Source organism: Rhinolophus sinicus, chromosome 6, assembly GCF_057876585.1.
Source record: "Rhinolophus sinicus isolate RSI-liver-muscle chromosome 6, RSI-T2T, whole genome shotgun sequence".
Classification (NCBI taxonomy): Eukaryota; Metazoa; Chordata; class Mammalia; order Chiroptera; family Rhinolophidae; genus Rhinolophus; species Rhinolophus sinicus.
In genome coordinates, this window is record NC_142506.1 from 41245561 (window position 1) to 41264644 (window position 19084).

Consider the following 19084-nt stretch of genomic DNA (forward strand, 5'->3'; position numbering starts at 1 on the left):
TGCGGGGACTCTAGTCCCCGTCCCCGCACAAGAACGCAGGATATGGTGAGGCCAAGAAGGAACACCAACGGAGCCACGGATAGGGGGCTGAGAGCACCATTTCTCACGGGCGGCTGGCTTGGAGACACGGCAGGCCGGAGCCGCCCCATCCCCAACCGGTCGGCCGTTTCTCTGCCAACCCACCGACACACCGACCGTCGACCCACCAAGCCGGCCCACTGCAATCCGCGCCCCTCTGCAATTTGCAGTCCACCACCCGCGCTTCCTAGCTTGGCCAACGCAGCACCTCCGGGGGCCCATGGCCAACTGGCAACAGCTGATGGCCAAGCGGTCACAGCTGATGACCATGCAGCCCCCACGCAGCACCCCTCCACGCGAGGCCCAGAGCCTCAAACTGCTCTCTGGGAGTCTGTCCCCAGTCCCCGTCTGTCTCTCTCCGCCACTCTCTTGCTCCGTCTCTGGCCTCTCTCACCTCCCCGGGTCAGGAGACGTGACGTGTAGCCACTGAAGGGACCGGAGGTCGGGCGGGACTCCGGGTGCTGACGAGGGGCGAGGGCCCAGACTGAAGGCTTGTGACGAAGGGTGGCTGCAGACCGGAGCTCCTGCACCCTGGTGGCGCGGGTGGCTCTCCCTGGCTTTGGGCCAGTGGGTGGGGCCGGCCAGGGCCAGGGCCTGGGTTGCACGTCCCTAGGGCCGGAGGGGACTGAGAGGACCCTGCGCCCCCCTCGGTGGCCCTGAGAGGTGGGGGCAGTCCAGCAGCAATGGGGGCTGTGCGGTTGTGGGGCTGGGATGGGGGATGAGAGGGGTTGGGGTAGGGGCCCGGGGTAAAAGCCGTTCGGGGCCTGGGGAGTCCCAGGATGCCCGGGCGCCCAGATATCTGTCACAGTCAGGGAAGTGACCGAGGCCCGTGGAGCCACTGGGGGGGCGCGAAGGGGCCTCGCTGTGTGCCAGGAGTAGCCCGTCGCCCACACCAGCGGCGTCCGGAGGAGGCGGGGAGCGGGCGGGAGGCGCTCAGGCAGACATGCTCGCCACCCGAGCGGCCCAGCAGCATGGCGCGCGCTCAGGAGGCAGGTCGGGAGCAGGCTCTTGGAGCGCCGGGAGCCGGGTCCAGCGCCTAAGGCCATACCGCCCTGAACGCGCCAGATCTCGTCTGAACTCGGAAGCTAAGCAGGGTCGGGCCTGGTTAGTACTTGGGTGGGAGACCACCTGGGAACACCTGTAGGCTTTTGCTCGCCTCTCCTTTTGCATCGCCGCCCCGGCGTGGCTCCCTCCGAACCCCTGCCGCCCCTTGCCCCTCTGCAGCCGCCCAGCCAGCCGAAGGTCCCCCTGGCCAGAGGCCGGTCAGCCACCCGGCACTACAAGCTGGCAGCCCCGGCGGCACACCAGGCCCGTCGGCCAGTGCTCCCCCCCCCACACACTCTTCTTCGTCCTCTTCGGTCCCGCAGGCCGTCATCCGGATCCCTTGGCCCAGCGGCGGTCGCCACCGCCGCCGCCGCCGCCGCCGCCACCAGCGCTGCCCTGGCCCCCGCCGCCACCACCAAAGCCCCCGCCATCACCGCGTTTCCCACACCCCCCGCCAGCGCTGCCCTCCCTCCTGCCCCCGCCGACACAACGCCGCCGCCGACGCCATTGCCGACCTCGCAACCCTCCCTCGCCGCCGCCGCCGCCAGCACTGCTCATGATCAGCCCCCGCTTCTGCGCCGCCGCCGCCGCCGCCGCCGCCGCCATCACCACGCTCCCCACCCCCTCCGCCAGCGCTGCACTCGCCCCCGTCCGCGACCCCGCCGCCGCCAACGCCATACTCCCTCATTCAGCCTCCTCTGCTCTCCCCGCTGCCGCCGCCGCCATCACCCCTCTCCCCATCCCCGCCTCCAGCACCGCCCTCTCCCCCGCCCCCACCCCAGCCGCCGGCCTTGCCGTACTCCCTCAATCTCCCGCCTCTGCTCTCCCGGCCTCCGCGCCACCACCGCCCTCACGCCCTCTCCCGCCACCGCCGCCGCCGCCAGCGCTCCCCGCTCCCCAGTGCCCACCGTCAAAGCCCCCATTGTCGCCGCCGCCATCGCCGCCCTGGAGCCATCCACGCGGTTGCCATTGCCTACATCGCCACCCTCCCCTGCCTCCGCCGCGGACGCCGCCGCCGCCGCCGCCGCCGCCGCCGCCGCCGCGGGGTTCTCCCACAACTCCCAGGCCCAGGGCTGCCTGCTGGTGCAGGCCTCCACCAGTCTTGGGGGTGCGGTTGGGGGTAAACCTGGTGGCGGAAGGGGGGCGGGGTGTATGCCGGTCTGGGTCCTGGGGAATCCCAGGATGCCAGAGTTCCACGACTTCTGGCACCATCAGGGAAATGGCAGTGTCCCATGGAACCTCCGGTGGCGCGAAGTGGCCTCGCTGCGGGCCAGGAGTGGCCCGCCGCCCACGCCAGGGGCATTCGGAGGAGGCGGGGAGCCGGACTGGACGGGGACGCGGTGACGGCGGAGCCGGCCAGCGGGTCGATGTTCGCCACCAGAGCGGAGCATCTGCATGGCGCGCGCTCACGAGGCAGTCCGGGAGCAGGCTCTTGGGGCGCGGGGAGCCAGGTCCCAGCGTCGACGGCTATACCACCCTGAACGCGCCCGATCTCCTCTGAATTCGGGAGCTAAGCAGGGAGGGGCCTGGTTAGTACTTGGATGGGAGACCGCCTGGGAATACCTGTAGGCTTTTGCTTGCCTCTCCTTTTGCGCCGCCGCCCCGGCGTGGCTCCCTCCGAACCCCTGCCGCCCCTTGCCCCTCTGAAGCCGCCCAGCCAGCCGAAGGTCCCCCTGGCCAGAGGCCGGTCAGCCACCCGGCACTACAAGCTGGCAGCCCCGGCCGCACACCAGGCCCGTCGGCCAGGGCTCCACCCCACACCCTCTTCTTAGTCCTCTTCGCTGAGGCAGGCCGTCAGCCTGCAGCAGTTATCCAAGCCTGTGTCTCCGCCGGCAGGCACCTCTACCCACACCCCCGCACGCCCCCTCCCATCGCCCACAAGAGCCAGGAGCCCTCCCTTCCCGCCGTTCGTGGTGGCCCCAACACACAGGGCACAAAGAGCCGGGTCAAACCAGGGGACAGAGGGAGCAGCACCCAAACACACCGCACGCCCTTGGACTCCAGGAGAGACCACCACAAGGGGAAGTGCAGGCACGCAGGCACACAACCCTCACAACCAGGGTGCCTGTGGGCTGCCACTCTCCTCCCTTGGGGGGGGGTCCCTGGGCGGGGCTCGGAGCCCACTGGCCCTCCGGCCTGGCCCGGGGCCTTCAAGGGTGACTGCCAATACCCGGGCACTGCCTCTGTAGTGGAGCCCAGCCCCGGGCACGACCACACTCCGGTGGAGAGGCTGCCACTTCAACACAGCCTCAGCGAGTCTGTCCCAGTCCATGTGCCCGCCTGTGCGTCCCTCCCCCCCGGCCCCCCCACGTCTCTCTGGCTCTGTGACGTGCCTGTTGGGCTCTGCCTCTCGCTCAGGAGCTCTCTCCCGCGAGCCAGCCCCCTTTTTCTGTCTCTGTCCATGTCTCTCTGTATGTCGGGATACATACGTGTACATATACGTGTATATTTCCATCTCGCTCCCTCTTACGCCTCCTCCCGTTCTGTCTGTCGGTCCCTGTCCTGCGGGGACTCTAGTCCCCGTCCCCGCACAAGAACGCAGGATATGGTGAGGCCAAGAAGGAACACCAACGGAGCCACGGATAGGGGGCTGAGAGCACCATTTCTCACGGGCGGCTGGCTTGGAGACACGGCAGGCCGGAGCCGCCCCATCCCCAACCGGTCGGCCGTTTCTCTGCCAACCCACCGACACACCGACCGTCGACCCACCAAGCCGGCCCACTGCAATCCGCGCCCCTCTGCAATTTGCAGTCCACCACCCGCGCTTCCTAGCTTGGCCAACGCAGCACCTCCGGGGGCCCATGGCCAACTGGCAACAGCTGATGGCCAAGCGGTCACAGCTGATGACCATGCAGCCCCCACGCAGCACCCCTCCACGCGAGGCCCAGAGCCTCAAACTGCTCTCTGGGAGTCTGTCCCCAGTCCCCGTCTGTCTCTCTCCGCCACTCTCTTGCTCCGTCTCTGGCCTCTCTCACCTCCCCGGGTCAGGAGACGTGACGTGTAGCCACTGAAGGGACCGGAGGTCGGGCGGGACTCCGGGTGCTGACGAGGGGCGAGGGCCCAGACTGAAGGCTTGTGACGAAGGGTGGCTGCAGACCGGAGCTCCTGCACCCTGGTGGCGCGGGTGGCTCTCCCTGGCTTTGGGCCAGTGGGTGGGGCCGGCCAGGGCCAGGGCCTGGGTTGCACGTCCCTAGGGCCGGAGGGGACTGAGAGGACCCTGCGCCCCCCTCGGTGGCCCTGAGAGGTGGGGGCAGTCCAGCAGCAATGGGGGCTGTGCGGTTGTGGGGCTGGGATGGGGGATGAGAGGGGTTGGGGTAGGGGCCCGGGGTAAAAGCCGTTCGGGGCCTGGGGAGTCCCAGGATGCCCGGGCGCCCAGATATCTGTCACAGTCAGGGAAGTGACCGAGGCCCGTGGAGCCACTGGGGGGGCGCGAAGGGGCCTCGCTGTGTGCCAGGAGTAGCCCGTCGCCCACACCAGCGGCGTCCGGAGGAGGCGGGGAGCGGGCGGGAGGCGCTCAGGCAGACATGCTCGCCACCCGAGCGGCCCAGCAGCATGGCGCGCGCTCAGGAGGCAGGTCGGGAGCAGGCTCTTGGAGCGCCGGGAGCCGGGTCCAGCGCCTAAGGCCATACCGCCCTGAACGCGCCAGATCTCGTCTGAACTCGGAAGCTAAGCAGGGTCGGGCCTGGTTAGTACTTGGGTGGGAGACCACCTGGGAACACCTGTAGGCTTTTGCTCGCCTCTCCTTTTGCATCGCCGCCCCGGCGTGGCTCCCTCCGAACCCCTGCCGCCCCTTGCCCCTCTGCAGCCGCCCAGCCAGCCGAAGGTCCCCCTGGCCAGAGGCCGGTCAGCCACCCGGCACTACAAGCTGGCAGCCCCGGCGGCACACCAGGCCCGTCGGCCAGTGCTCCCCCCCCCACACACTCTTCTTCGTCCTCTTCGGTCCCGCAGGCCGTCATCCGGATCCCTTGGCCCAGCGGCGGTCGCCACCGCCGCCGCCGCCGCCGCCGCCACCAGCGCTGCCCTGGCCCCCGCCGCCACCACCAAAGCCCCCGCCATCACCGCGTTTCCCACACCCCCCGCCAGCGCTGCACTCCCTCCTGCCCCCGCCGACACAACGCCGCCGCCGACGCCATTGCCGACCTCGCAACCCTCCCTCGCCGCCGCCGCCGCCAGCGCTGCTCATGATCAGCCCCCGCTTCTGCGCCGCCGCCGCCGCCGCCGCCGCCGCCATCACCACGCTCCCCACCCCCTCCGCCAGCGCTGCACTCGCCCCCGTCCGCGACCCCGCCGCCGCCAACGCCATACTCCCTCATTCAGCCTCCTCTGCTCTCCCCGCTGCCGCCGCCGCCATCACCCCTCTCCCCATCCCCGCCTCCAGCACCGCCCTCTCCCCCGCCCCCACCCCAGCCGCCGGCCTTGCCGTACTCCCTCAATCTCCCGCCTCTGCTCTCCCGGCCTCCGCGCCACCACCGCCCTCACGCCCTCTCCCGCCACCGCCGCCGCCGCCAGCGCTCCCCGCTCCCCAGTGCCCACCGTCAAAGCCCCCATTGTCGCCGCCGCCATCGCCGCCCTGGAGCCATCCACGCGGTTGCCATTGCCTACATCGCCACCCTCCCCTGCCTCCGCCGCGGACGCCGCCGCCGCCGCCGCCGCCGCCGCCGCCGCCGCCGCGGGGTTCTCCCACAACTCCCAGGCCCAGGGCTGCCTGCTGGTGCAGGCCTCCACCAGTCTTGGGGGTGCGGTTGGGGGTAAACCTGGTGGCGGAAGGGGGGCGGGGTGTATGCCGGTCTGGGTCCTGGGGAATCCCAGGATGCCAGAGTTCCACGACTTCTGGCACCATCAGGGAAATGGCAGTGTCCCATGGAACCTCCGGTGGCGCGAAGTGGCCTCGCTGCGGGCCAGGAGTGGCCCGCCGCCCACGCCAGGGGCATTCGGAGGAGGCGGGGAGCCGGACTGGACGGGGACGCGGTGACGGCGGAGCCGGCCAGCGGGTCGATGTTCGCCACCAGAGCGGAGCATCTGCATGGCGCGCGCTCACGAGGCAGTCCGGGAGCAGGCTCTTGGGGCGCGGGGAGCCAGGTCCCAGCGTCGACGGCTATACCACCCTGAACGCGCCCGATCTCCTCTGAATTCGGGAGCTAAGCAGGGAGGGGCCTGGTTAGTACTTGGATGGGAGACCGCCTGGGAATACCTGTAGGCTTTTGCTTGCCTCTCCTTTTGCGCCGCCGCCCCGGCGTGGCTCCCTCCGAACCCCTGCCGCCCCTTGCCCCTCTGAAGCCGCCCAGCCAGCCGAAGGTCCCCCTGGCCAGAGGCCGGTCAGCCACCCGGCACTACAAGCTGGCAGCCCCGGCCGCACACCAGGCCCGTCGGCCAGGGCTCCACCCCACACCCTCTTCTTAGTCCTCTTCGCTGAGGCAGGCCGTCAGCCTGCAGCAGTTATCCAAGCCTGTGTCTCCGCCGGCAGGCACCTCTACCCACACCCCCGCACGCCCCCTCCCATCGCCCACAAGAGCCAGGAGCCCTCCCTTCCCGCCGTTCGTGGTGGCCCCAACACACAGGGCACAAAGAGCCGGGTCAAACCAGGGGACAGAGGGAGCAGCACCCAAACACACCGCACGCCCTTGGACTCCAGGAGAGACCACCACAAGGGGAAGTGCAGGCACGCAGGCACACAACCCTCACAACCAGGGTGCCTGTGGGCTGCCACTCTCCTCCCTTGGGGGGGGTCCCTGGGCGGGGCTCGGAGCCCACTGGCCCTCCGGCCTGGCCCGGGGCCTTCAAGGGTGACTGCCAATACCCGGGCACTGCCTCTGTAGTGGAGCCCAGCCCCGGGCACGACCACACTCCGGTGGAGAGGCTGCCACTTCAACACAGCCTCAGCGAGTCTGTCCCAGTCCATGTGCCCGCCTGTGCGTCCCTCCCCCCCGGCCCCCCCACGTCTCTCTGGCTCTGTGACGTGCCTGTTGGGCTCTGCCTCTCGCTCAGGAGCTCTCTCCCGCGAGCCAGCCCCCTTTTTCTGTCTCTGTCCATGTCTCTCTGTATGTCGGGATACATACGTGTACATATACGTGTATATTTCCATCTCGCTCCCTCTTACGCCTCCTCCCGTTCTGTCTGTCGGTCCCTGTCCTGCGGGGACTCTAGTCCCCGTCCCCGCACAAGAACGCAGGATATGGTGAGGCCAAGAAGGAACACCAACGGAGCCACGGATAGGGGGCTGAGAGCACCATTTCTCACGGGCGGCTGGCTTGGAGACACGGCAGGCCGGAGCCGCCCGATCCCCAACCGGTCGGCCGTTTCTCTGCCAACCCACCGACACACCGACCGTCGACCCACCAAGCCGGCCCACTGCAATCCGCGCCCCTCTGCAATTTGCAGTCCACCACCCGCGCTTCCTAGCTTGGCCAACGCAGCACCTCCGGGGGCCCATGGCCAACTGGCAACAGCTGATGGCCAAGCGGTCACAGCTGATGACCATGCAGCCCCCACGCAGCACCCCTCCACGCGAGGCCCAGAGCCTCAAACTGCTCTCTGGGAGTCTGTCCCCAGTCCCCGTCTGTCTCTCTCCGCCACTCTCTTGCTCCGTCTCTGGCCTCTCTCACCTCCCCGGGTCAGGAGACGTGACGTGTAGCCACTGAAGGGACCGGAGGTCGGGCGGGACTCCGGGTGCTGACGAGGGGCGAGGGCCCAGACTGAAGGCTTGTGACGAAGGGTGGCTGCAGACCGGAGCTCCTGCACCCTGGTGGCGCGGGTGGCTCTCCCTGGCTTTGGGCCAGTGGGTGGGGCCGGCCAGGGCCAGGGCCTGGGTTGCACGTCCCTAGGGCCGGAGGGGACTGAGAGGACCCTGCGCCCCCCTCGGTGGCCCTGAGAGGTGGGGGCAGTCCAGCAGCAAGGGGGGCTGTGCGGTTGTGGGGCTGGGATGGGGGATGAGAGGGGTTGGGGTAGGGGCCCGGGGTAAAAGCCGTTCGGGGCCTGGGGAGTCCCAGGATGCCCGGGCGCCCAGATATCTGTCACAGTCAGGGAAGTGACCGAGGCCCGTGGAGCCACTGGGGGGGCGCGAAGGGGCCTCGCTGTGTGCCAGGAGTAGCCCGTCGCCCACACCAGCGGCGTCCGGAGGAGGCGGGGAGCGGGCGGGAGGCGCTCAGGCAGACATGCTCGCCACCCGAGCGGCCCAGCAGCATGGCGCGCGCTCAGGAGGCAGGTCGGGAGCAGGCTCTTGGAGCGCCGGGAGCCGGGTCCAGCGCCTAAGGCCATACCGCCCTGAACGCGCCAGATCTCGTCTGAACTCGGAAGCTAAGCAGGGTCGGGCCTGGTTAGTACTTGGGTGGGAGACCACCTGGGAACACCTGTAGGCTTTTGCTCGCCTCTCCTTTTGCATCGCCGCCCCGGCGTGGCTCCCTCCGAACCCCTGCCGCCCCTTGCCCCTCTGCAGCCGCCCAGCCAGCCGAAGGTCCCCCTGGCCAGAGGCCGGTCAGCCACCCGGCACTACAAGCTGGCAGCCCCGGCGGCACACCAGGCCCGTCGGCCAGTGCTCCCCCCCACACCCTCTTCTTCGTCCTCTTCGGTCCCGCAGGCCGTCATCCGGATCCCTTGGCCCAGCGGCGGTCGCCACCGCCGCCGCCGCCGCCGCCGCCGCCGCCACCAGCGCTGCCCTGGCCCCCGCCGCCACCACCAAAGCCCCCGCCATCACCGCGTTTCCCACACCCCCCACCAGCGCTGCCCTCCCCCCTGCCCCCGCCGACACAACGCCGCCGCCGACGCCATTGCCGACCTCGCAACCCTCCCTCGCCGCCGCCGCCGCCAGCGCTGCTCATGATCAGCCCCCGCTTCTGCGCCGCCGCCGCCGCCGCCGCCATCACCACGCTCCCCACCCCCTCCGCCAGCGCTGCACTCGCCCCAGTCCGCGACCCCGCCGCCGCCAACGCCATACTCCCTCATTCAGCCTCCTCTGCTCTCCCCGCTGCCGCCGCCGCCATCACCCCTCTCCCCATCCCCGCCTCCAGCACCGCCCTCTCCCCCGCCCCCACCCCAGCCGCCGGCCTTGCCGTACTACCTCAATCTCCGGCCTCTGCTCTCCCGGCCTCCGCGCCAGCACCGCCCTCACGCCCTCTCCCGCCACCGCCGCCGCCGCCAGCGCTCCCCGCTCCCCAGTGCCCACCGTCAAAGCCCCCATTGTCGCCGCCGCCATCGCCGCCCTGGAGCCATCCACGCGGTTGCCATTGCCTACATCGCCACCCTCCCCTGCCTCCGCCGCGGACGCCGCCGCCGCCGCCGCCGCCGCGGGGTTCTCCCACAACTCCCAGGCCCAGGGCTGCCTGCTGGTGCAGGCCTCCACCAGTCTTGGGGGTGCGGTTGGGGGTAAACCTGGTGGCGGTAGGGGGGCGGGGTGTATGCCGGTCTGGGTCCTGGGGAATCCCAGGATGCCAGAGTTCCACGACTTCTGGCACCATCAGGGAAATGGCAGTGTCCCATGGAACCTCCGGTGGCGCGAAGTGGCCTCGCTGCGGGCCAGGAGTGGCCCGCCGCCCACGCCAGGGGCATTCGGAGGAGGCGGGGAGCCGGACTGGACGGGGACGCGGTGACGGCGGAGCCGGCCAGCGGGTCGATGTTCGCCACCAGAGCGGAGCATCTGCATGGCGCGCGCTCACGAGGCAGTCCGGGAGCAGGCTCTTGGGGCGCGGGGAGCCAGGTCCCAGCGTCGACGGCTATACCACCCTGAACGCGCCCGATCTCCTCTGAATTCGGGAGCTAAGCAGGGAGGGGCCTGGTTAGTACTTGGATGGGAGACCGCCTGGGAATACCTGTAGGCTTTTGCTTGCCTCTCCTTTTGCGCCGCCGCCCCGGCGTGGCTCCCTCCGAACCCCTGCCGCCCCTTGCCCCTCTGAAGCCGCCCAGCCAGCCGAAGGTCCCCCTGGCCAGAGGCCGGTCAGCCACCCGGCACTACAAGCTGGCAGCCCCGGCCGCACACCAGGCCCGTCGGCCAGGGCTCCACCCCACACCCTCTTCTTAGTCCTCTTCGCTGAGGCAGGCCGTCAGCCTGCAGCAGTTATCCAAGCCTGTGTCTCCGCCGGCAGGCACCTCTACCCACACCCCCGCACGCCCCCTCCCATCGCCCACAAGAGCCAGGAGCCCTCCCTTCCCGCCGTTCGTGGTGGCCCCAACACACAGGGCACAAAGAGCCGGGTCAAACCAGGGGACAGAGGGAGCAGCACCCAAACACACCGCACGCCCTTGGACTCCAGGAGAGACCACCACAAGGGGAAGTGCAGGCACGCAGGCACACAACCCTCACAACCAGGGTGCCTGTGGGCTGCCACTCTCCTCCCTTTTGGGGGGGGTCCCTGGGCGGGGCTCGGAGCCCACTGGCCCTCCGGCCTGGCCCGGGGCCTTCAAGGGTGACTGCCAATACCCGGGCACTGCCTCTGTAGTGGAGCCCAGCCCCGGGCACGACCACACTCCGGTGGAGAGGCTGCCACTTCAACACAGCCTCAGCGAGTCTGTCCCAGTCCATGTGCCCGCCTGTGCGTCCCTCCCCCCCGGCCCCCCCACGTCTCTCTGGCTCTGTGACGTGCCTGTTGGGCTCTGCCTCTCGCTCAGGAGCTCTCTCCCGCGAGCCAGCCCCCTTTTTCTGTCTCTGTCCATGTCTCTCTGTATGTCGGGATACATACGTGTACATATACGTGTATATTTCCATCTCGCTCCCTCTTACGCCTCCTCCCGTTCTGTCTGTCGGTCCCTGTCCTGCGGGGACTCTAGTCCCCGTCCCCGCACAAGAACGCAGGATATGGTGAGGCCAAGAAGGAACACCAACGGAGCCACGGATAGGGGGCTGAGAGCACCATTTCTCACGGGCGGCTGGCTTGGAGACACGGCAGGCCGGAGCCGCCCGATCCCCAACCGGTCGGCCGTTTCTCTGCCAACCCACCGACACACCGACCGTCGACCCACCAAGCCGGCCCACTGCAATCCGCGCCCCTCTGCAATTTGCAGTCCACCACCCGCGCTTCCTAGCTTGGCCAACGCAGCACCTCCGGGGGCCCATGGCCAACTGGCAACAGCTGATGGCCAAGCGGTCACAGCTGATGACCATGCAGCCCCCACGCAGCACCCCTCCACGCGAGGCCCAGAGCCTCAAACTGCTCTCTGGGAGTCTGTCCCCAGTCCCCGTCTGTCTCTCTCCGCCACTCTCTTGCTCCGTCTCTGGCCTCTCTCACCTCCCCGGGTCAGGAGACGTGACGTGTAGCCACTGAAGGGACCGGAGGTCGGGCGGGACTCCGGGTGCTGACGAGGGGCGAGGGCCCAGACTGAAGGCTTGTGACGAAGGGTGGCTGCAGACCGGAGCTCCTGCACCCTGGTGGCGCGGGTGGCTCTCCCTGGCTTTGGGCCAGTGGGTGGGGCCGGCCAGGGCCAGGGCCTGGGTTGCACGTCCCTAGGGCCGGAGGGGACTGAGAGGACCCTGCGCCCCCCTCGGTGGCCCTGAGAGGTGGGGGCAGTCCAGCAGCAAGGGGGGCTGTGCGGTTGTGGGGCTGGGATGGGGGATGAGAGGGGTTGGGGTAGGGGCCCGGGGTAAAAGCCGTTCGGGGCCTGGGGAGTCCCAGGATGCCCGGGCGCCCAGATATCTGTCACAGTCAGGGAAGTGACCGAGGCCCGTGGAGCCACTGGGGGGGCGCGAAGGGGCCTCGCTGTGTGCCAGGAGTAGCCCGTCGCCCACACCAGCGGCGTCCGGAGGAGGCGGGGAGCGGGCGGGAGGCGCTCAGGCAGACATGCTCGCCACCCGAGCGGCCCAGCAGCATGGCGCGCGCTCAGGAGGCAGGTCGGGAGCAGGCTCTTGGAGCGCCGGGAGCCGGGTCCAGCGCCTAAGGCCATACCGCCCTGAACGCGCCAGATCTCGTCTGAACTCGGAAGCTAAGCAGGGTCGGGCCTGGTTAGTACTTGGGTGGGAGACCACCTGGGAACACCTGTAGGCTTTTGCTCGCCTCTCCTTTTGCATCGCCGCCCCGGCGTGGCTCCCTCCGAACCCCTGCCGCCCCTTGCCCCTCTGCAGCCGCCCAGCCAGCCGAAGGTCCCCCTGGCCAGAGGCCGGTCAGCCACCCGGCACTACAAGCTGGCAGCCCCGGCGGCACACCAGGCCCGTCGGCCAGTGCTCCCCCCCACACCCTCTTCTTCGTCCTCTTCGGTCCCGCAGGCCGTCATCCGGATCCCTTGGCCCAGCGGCGGTCGCCACCGCCGCCGCCGCCGCCGCCGCCGCCGCCACCAGCGCTGCCCTGGCCCCCGCCGCCACCACCAAAGCCCCCGCCATCACCGCGTTTCCCACACCCCCCACCAGCGCTGCCCTCCCCCCTGCCCCCGCCGACACAACGCCGCCGCCGACGCCATTGCCGACCTCGCAACCCTCCCTCGCCGCCGCCGCCGCCAGCGCTGCTCATGATCAGCCCCCGCTTCTGCGCCGCCGCCGCCGCCGCCGCCATCACCACGCTCCCCACCCCCTCCGCCAGCGCTGCACTCGCCCCAGTCCGCGACCCCGCCGCCGCCAACGCCATACTCCCTCATTCAGCCTCCTCTGCTCTCCCCGCTGCCGCCGCCGCCATCACCCCTCTCCCCATCCCCGCCTCCAGCACCGCCCTCTCCCCCGCCCCCACCCCAGCCGCCGGCCTTGCCGTACTACCTCAATCTCCGGCCTCTGCTCTCCCGGCCTCCGCGCCAGCACCGCCCTCACGCCCTCTCCCGCCACCGCCGCCGCCGCCAGCGCTCCCCGCTCCCCAGTGCCCACCGTCAAAGCCCCCATTGTCGCCGCCGCCATCGCCGCCCTGGAGCCATCCACGCGGTTGCCATTGCCTACATCGCCACCCTCCCCTGCCTCCGCCGCGGACGCCGCCGCCGCCGCCGCCGCCGCGGGGTTCTCCCACAACTCCCAGGCCCAGGGCTGCCTGCTGGTGCAGGCCTCCACCAGTCTTGGGGGTGCGGTTGGGGGTAAACCTGGTGGCGGTAGGGGGGCGGGGTGTATGCCGGTCTGGGTCCTGGGGAATCCCAGGATGCCAGAGTTCCACGACTTCTGGCACCATCAGGGAAATGGCAGTGTCCCATGGAACCTCCGGTGGCGCGAAGTGGCCTCGCTGCGGGCCAGGAGTGGCCCGCCGCCCACGCCAGGGGCATTCGGAGGAGGCGGGGAGCCGGACTGGACGGGGACGCGGTGACGGCGGAGCCGGCCAGCGGGTCGATGTTCGCCACCAGAGCGGAGCATCTGCATGGCGCGCGCTCACGAGGCAGTCCGGGAGCAGGCTCTTGGGGCGCGGGGAGCCAGGTCCCAGCGTCGACGGCTATACCACCCTGAACGCGCCCGATCTCCTCTGAATTCGGGAGCTAAGCAGGGAGGGGCCTGGTTAGTACTTGGATGGGAGACCGCCTGGGAATACCTGTAGGCTTTTGCTTGCCTCTCCTTTTGCGCCGCCGCCCCGGCGTGGCTCCCTCCGAACCCCTGCCGCCCCTTGCCCCTCTGAAGCCGCCCAGCCAGCCGAAGGTCCCCCTGGCCAGAGGCCGGTCAGCCACCCGGCACTACAAGCTGGCAGCCCCGGCCGCACACCAGGCCCGTCGGCCAGGGCTCCACCCCACACCCTCTTCTTAGTCCTCTTCGCTGAGGCAGGCCGTCAGCCTGCAGCAGTTATCCAAGCCTGTGTCTCCGCCGGCAGGCACCTCTACCCACACCCCCGCACGCCCCCTCCCATCGCCCACAAGAGCCAGGAGCCCTCCCTTCCCGCCGTTCGTGGTGGCCCCAACACACAGGGCACAAAGAGCCGGGTCAAACCAGGGGACAGAGGGAGCAGCACCCAAACACACCGCACGCCCTTGGACTCCAGGAGAGACCACCACAAGGGGAAGTGCAGGCACGCAGGCACACAACCCTCACAACCAGGGTGCCTGTGGGCTGCCACTCTCCTCCCTTGGGGGGGGTCCCTGGGCGGGGCTCGGAGCCCACTGGCCCTCCGGCCTGGCCCGGGGCCTTCAAGGGTGACTGCCAATACCCGGGCACTGCCTCTGTAGTGGAGCCCAGCCCCGGGCACGACCACACTCCGGTGGAGAGGCTGCCACTTCAACACAGCCTCAGCGAGTCTGTCCCAGTCCATGTGCCCGCCTGTGCGTCCCTCCCCCCCGGCCCCCCCACGTCTCTCTGGCTCTGTGACGTGCCTGTTGGGCTCTGCCTCTCGCTCAGGAGCTCTCTCCCGCGAGCCAGCCCCCTTTTTCTGTCTCTGTCCATGTCTCTCTGTATGTCGGGATACATACGTGTACATATACGTGTATATTTCCATCTCGCTCCCTCTTACGCCTCCTCCCGTTCTGTCTGTCGGTCCCTGTCCTGCGGGGACTCTAGTCCCCGTCCCCGCACAAGAACGCAGGATATGGTGAGGCCAAGAAGGAACACCAACGGAGCCACGGATAGGGGGCTGAGAGCACCATTTCTCACGGGCGGCTGGCTTGGAGACACGGCAGGCCGGAGCCGCCCGATCCCCAACCGGTCGGCCGTTTCTCTGCCAACCCACCGACACACCGACCGTCGACCCACCAAGCCGGCCCACTGCAATCCGCGCCCCTCTGCAATTTGCAGTCCACCACCCGCGCTTCCTAGCTTGGCCAACGCAGCACCTCCGGGGGCCCATGGCCAACTGGCAACAGCTGATGGCCAAGCGGTCACAGCTGATGACCATGCAGCCCCCACGCAGCACCCCTCCACGCGAGGCCCAGAGCCTCAAACTGCTCTCTGGGAGTCTGTCCCCAGTCCCCGTCTGTCTCTCTCCGCCACTCTCTTGCTCCGTCTCTGGCCTCTCTCACCTCCCCGGGTCAGGAGACGTGACGTGTAGCCACTGAAGGGACCGGAGGTCGGGCGGGACTCCGGGTGCTGACGAGGGGCGAGGGCCCAGACTGAAGGCTTGTGACGAAGGGTGGCTGCAGACCGGAGCTCCTGCACCCTGGTGGCGCGGGTGGCTCTCCCTGGCTTTGGGCCAGTGGGTGGGGCCGGCCAGGGCCAGGGCCTGGGTTGCACGTCCCTAGGGCCGGAGGGGACTGAGAGGACCCTGCGCCCCCCTCGGTGGCCCTGAGAGGTGGGGGCAGTCCAGCAGCAAGGGGGGCTGTGCGGTTGTGGGGCTGGGATGGGGGATGAGAGGGGTTGGGGTAGGGGCCCGGGGTAAAAGCCGTTCGGGGCCTGGGGAGTCCCAGGATGCCCGGGCGCCCAGATATCTGTCACAGTCAGGGAAGTGACCGAGGCCCGTGGAGCCACTGGGGGGGCGCGAAGGGGCCTCGCTGTGTGCCAGGAGTAGCCCGTCGCCCACACCAGCGGCGTCCGGAGGAGGCGGGGAGCGGGCGGGAGGCGCTCAGGCAGACATGCTCGCCACCCGAGCGGCCCAGCAGCATGGCGCGCGCTCAGGAGGCAGGTCGGGAGCAGGCTCTTGGAGCGCCGGGAGCCGGGTCCAGCGCCTAAGGCCATACCGCCCTGAACGCGCCAGATCTCGTCTGAACTCGGAAGCTAAGCAGGGTCGGGCCTGGTTAGTACTTGGGTGGGAGACCACCTGGGAACACCTGTAGGCTTTTGCTCGCCTCTCCTTTTGCATCGCCGCCCCGGCGTGGCTCCCTCCGAACCCCTGCCGCCCCTTGCCCCTCTGCAGCCGCCCAGCCAGCCGAAGGTCCCCCTGGCCAGAGGCCGGTCAGCCACCCGGCACTACAAGCTGGCAGCCCCGGCGGCACACCAGGCCCGTCGGCCAGTGCTCCCCCCCACACCCTCTTCTTCGTCCTCTTCGGTCCCGCAGGCCGTCATCCGGATCCCTTGGCCCAGCGGCGGTCGCCACCGCCGCCGCCGCCGCCGCCGCCGCCGCCACCAGCGCTGCCCTGGCCCCCGCCGCCACCACCAAAGCCCCCGCCATCACCGCGTTTCCCACACCCCCCACCAGCGCTGCCCTCCCCCCTGCCCCCGCCGACACAACGCCGCCGCCGACGCCATTGCCGACCTCGCAACCCTCCCTCGCCGCCGCCGCCGCCAGCGCTGCTCATGATCAGCCCCCGCTTCTGCGCCGCCGCCGCCGCCGCCGCCATCACCACGCTCCCCACCCCCTCCGCCAGCGCTGCACTCGCCCCAGTCCGCGACCCCGCCGCCGCCAACGCCATACTCCCTCATTCAGCCTCCTCTGCTCTCCCCGCTGCCGCCGCCGCCATCACCCCTCTCCCCATCCCCGCCTCCAGCACCGCCCTCTCCCCCGCCCCCACCCCAGCCGCCGGCCTTGCCGTACTACCTCAATCTCCGGCCTCTGCTCTCCCGGCCTCCGCGCCAGCACCGCCCTCACGCCCTCTCCCGCCACCGCCGCCGCCGCCAGCGCTCCCCGCTCCCCAGTGCCCACCGTCAAAGCCCCCATTGTCGCCGCCGCCATCGCCGCCCTGGAGCCATCCACGCGGTTGCCATTGCCTACATCGCCACCCTCCCCTGCCTCCGCCGCGGACGCCGCCGCCGCCGCCGCCGCCGCGGGGTTCTCCCACAACTCCCAGGCCCAGGGCTGCCTGCTGGTGCAGGCCTCCACCAGTCTTGGGGGTGCGGTTGGGGGTAAACCTGGTGGCGGTAGGGGGGCGGGGTGTATGCCGGTCTGGGTCCTGGGGAATCCCAGGATGCCAGAGTTCCACGACTTCTGGCACCATCAGGGAAATGGCAGTGTCCCATGGAACCTCCGGTGGCGCGAAGTGGCCTCGCTGCGGGCCAGGAGTGGCCCGCCGCCCACGCCAGGGGCATTCGGAGGAGGCGGGGAGCCGGACTGGACGGGGACGCGGTGACGGCGGAGCCGGCCAGCGGGTCGATGTTCGCCACCAGAGCGGAGCATCTGCATGGCGCGCGCTCACGAGGCAGTCCGGGAGCAGGCTCTTGGGGCGCGGGGAGCCAGGTCCCAGCGTCGACGGCTATACCACCCTGAACGCGCCCGATCTCCTCTGAATTCGGGAGCTAAGCAGGGAGGGGCCTGGTTAGTACTTGGATGGGAGACCGCCTGGGAATACCTGTAGGCTTTTGCTTGCCTCTCCTTTTGCGCCGCCGCCCCGGCGTGGCTCCCTCCGAACCCCTGCCGCCCCTTGCCCCTCTGAAGCCGCCCAGCCAGCCGAAGGTCCCCCTGGCCAGAGGCCGGTCAGCCACCCGGCACTACAAGCTGGCAGCCCCGGCCGCACACCAGGCCCGTCGGCCAGGGCTCCACCCCACACCCTCTTCTTAGTCCTCTTCGCTGAGGCAGGCCGTCAGCCTGCAGCAGTTATCCAAGCCTGTGTCTCCGCCGGCAGGCACCTCTACCCACACCCCCGCACGCCCCCTCCCATCGCCCACAAGAGCCAGGAGCCCTCCCTTCCCGCCGTTCGTGGTGGCCCCAACACACAGGGCACAAAGAGCCGGGTCAAACCAGGGGACAGAGGGAGCAGCACCCAAACACACCGCACGCCCTTGGACTCCAGGAGAGACCACCACAAGGGGAAGTGCAGGCACGCAGGCACACAACCCTCACAACCAGGGTGCCTGTGGGCTGCCACTCTCCTCCCTTGGGGGGGGTCCCTGGGCGGGGCTCGGAGCCCACTGGCCCTCCGGCCTGGCCCGGGGCCTTCAAGGGTGACTGCCAATACCCGGGCACTGCCTCTGTAGTGGAGCCCAGCCCCGGGCACGACCACACTCCGGTGGAGAGGCTGCCACTTCAACACAGCCTCAGCGAGTCTGTCCCAGTCCATGTGCCCGCCTGTGCGTCCCTCCCCCCCGGCCCCCCCACGTCTCTCTGGCTCTGTGACGTGCCTGTTGGGCTCTGCCTCTCGCTCAGGAGCTCTCTCCCGCGAGCCAGCCCCCTTTTTCTGTCTCTGTCCATGTCTCTCTGTATGTCGGGATACATACGTGTACATATACGTGTATATTTCCATCTCGCTCCCTCTTACGCCTCCTCCCGTTCTGTCTGTCGGTCCCTGTCCTGCGGGGACTCTAGTCCCCGTCCCCGCACAAGAACGCAGGATATGGTGAGGCCAAGAAGGAACACCAACGGAGCCACGGATAGGGGGCTGAGAGCACCATTTCTCATGGGCGGCTGGCTTGGAGACACGGCAGGCCGGAGCCGCCCGATCCCCAACCGGTCGGCCGTTTCTCTGCCAACCCACCGACACACCGACCGTCGACCCACCAAGCCGGCCCACTGCAATCCGCGCCCCTCTGCAATTTGCAGTCCACCACCCGCGCTTCCTAGCTTGGCCAACGCAGCACCTCCGGGGGCCCATGGCCAACTGGCAACAGCTGATGGCCAAGCGGTCACAGCTGATGACCATGCAGCCCCCACGCAGCACCCCTCCACGCGAGGCCCAGAGCCTCAAACTGCTCTCTGGGAGTCTGTCCCCAGTCCCCGTCTGTCTCTCTCCGCCACTCTCTTGCTCCGTCTCTGGCCTCTCTCACCTCCCCGGGTCAGGAGACGTGACGTGTAGCCACTGAAGGGACCGGAGGTCGGGCGGGACTCCGGGTGCTGACGAGGGGCGAGGGCCCAGACTGAAGGCTTGTGACGAAGGGTGGCTGCAGACCGGAGCTCCTGCACCCTGGTGGCGCGGGTGGCTCTCCCTGGCTTTGGGCCAGTGGGTGGGGCCGGCCAGGGCCAGGGCCTGGGTTGCACGTCCCTAGGGCCGGAGGGGACTGAGAGGACCCTGCGCCCCCCTCGGTGGCCCTGAGAGGTGGGGGCAGTCCAGCAGCAAGGGGGGCTGTGCGGTTGTGGGGCTGGGATGGGGGATGAGAGGGGTTGGGGTAGGGGCCCGGGGTAAAAGCCGTTCGGGGCCTGGGGAGTCCCAGGATGCCCGGGCGCCCAGATATCTGTCACAGTCAGGGAAGTGACCGAGGCCCGTGGAGCCACTGGGGGGGCGCGAAGGGGCCTCGCTGTGTGCCAGGAGTAGCCCGTCGCCCACACCAGCGGCGTCCGGAGGAGGCGGGGAGCGG

The 19084-nt window shown here is 69.8% G+C and overlaps 10 pseudogenes; all 10 read left to right on the forward strand.

Annotated features, from left to right (window-relative positions):
- The first annotated feature begins 1112 nt into the window (after positions 1–1112).
- Positions 1113–1232, forward strand: LOC148757961 (5S ribosomal RNA; annotated as a pseudogene).
- Positions 1233–2581: 1349 nt separating this feature from the next.
- On the forward strand, positions 2582–2701 carry LOC148757962 (5S ribosomal RNA; annotated as a pseudogene).
- Positions 2702–4737: 2036 nt separating this feature from the next.
- On the forward strand, positions 4738–4857 carry LOC148757963 (5S ribosomal RNA; annotated as a pseudogene).
- Positions 4858–6209: 1352 nt separating this feature from the next.
- LOC148757964 (5S ribosomal RNA) lies at positions 6210–6329 on the forward strand (annotated as a pseudogene).
- Positions 6330–8364: 2035 nt separating this feature from the next.
- Positions 8365–8484, forward strand: LOC148757965 (5S ribosomal RNA; annotated as a pseudogene).
- Positions 8485–9819: 1335 nt separating this feature from the next.
- Positions 9820–9939, forward strand: LOC148757966 (5S ribosomal RNA; annotated as a pseudogene).
- A 2037-nt stretch (positions 9940–11976) lies between these two features.
- LOC148757967 (5S ribosomal RNA) lies at positions 11977–12096 on the forward strand (annotated as a pseudogene).
- A 1335-nt stretch (positions 12097–13431) lies between these two features.
- On the forward strand, positions 13432–13551 carry LOC148757968 (5S ribosomal RNA; annotated as a pseudogene).
- A 2035-nt stretch (positions 13552–15586) lies between these two features.
- LOC148757969 (5S ribosomal RNA) lies at positions 15587–15706 on the forward strand (annotated as a pseudogene).
- Positions 15707–17041: 1335 nt separating this feature from the next.
- LOC148757970 (5S ribosomal RNA) lies at positions 17042–17161 on the forward strand (annotated as a pseudogene).
- The last annotated feature ends 1923 nt before the right edge of the window (positions 17162–19084 follow it).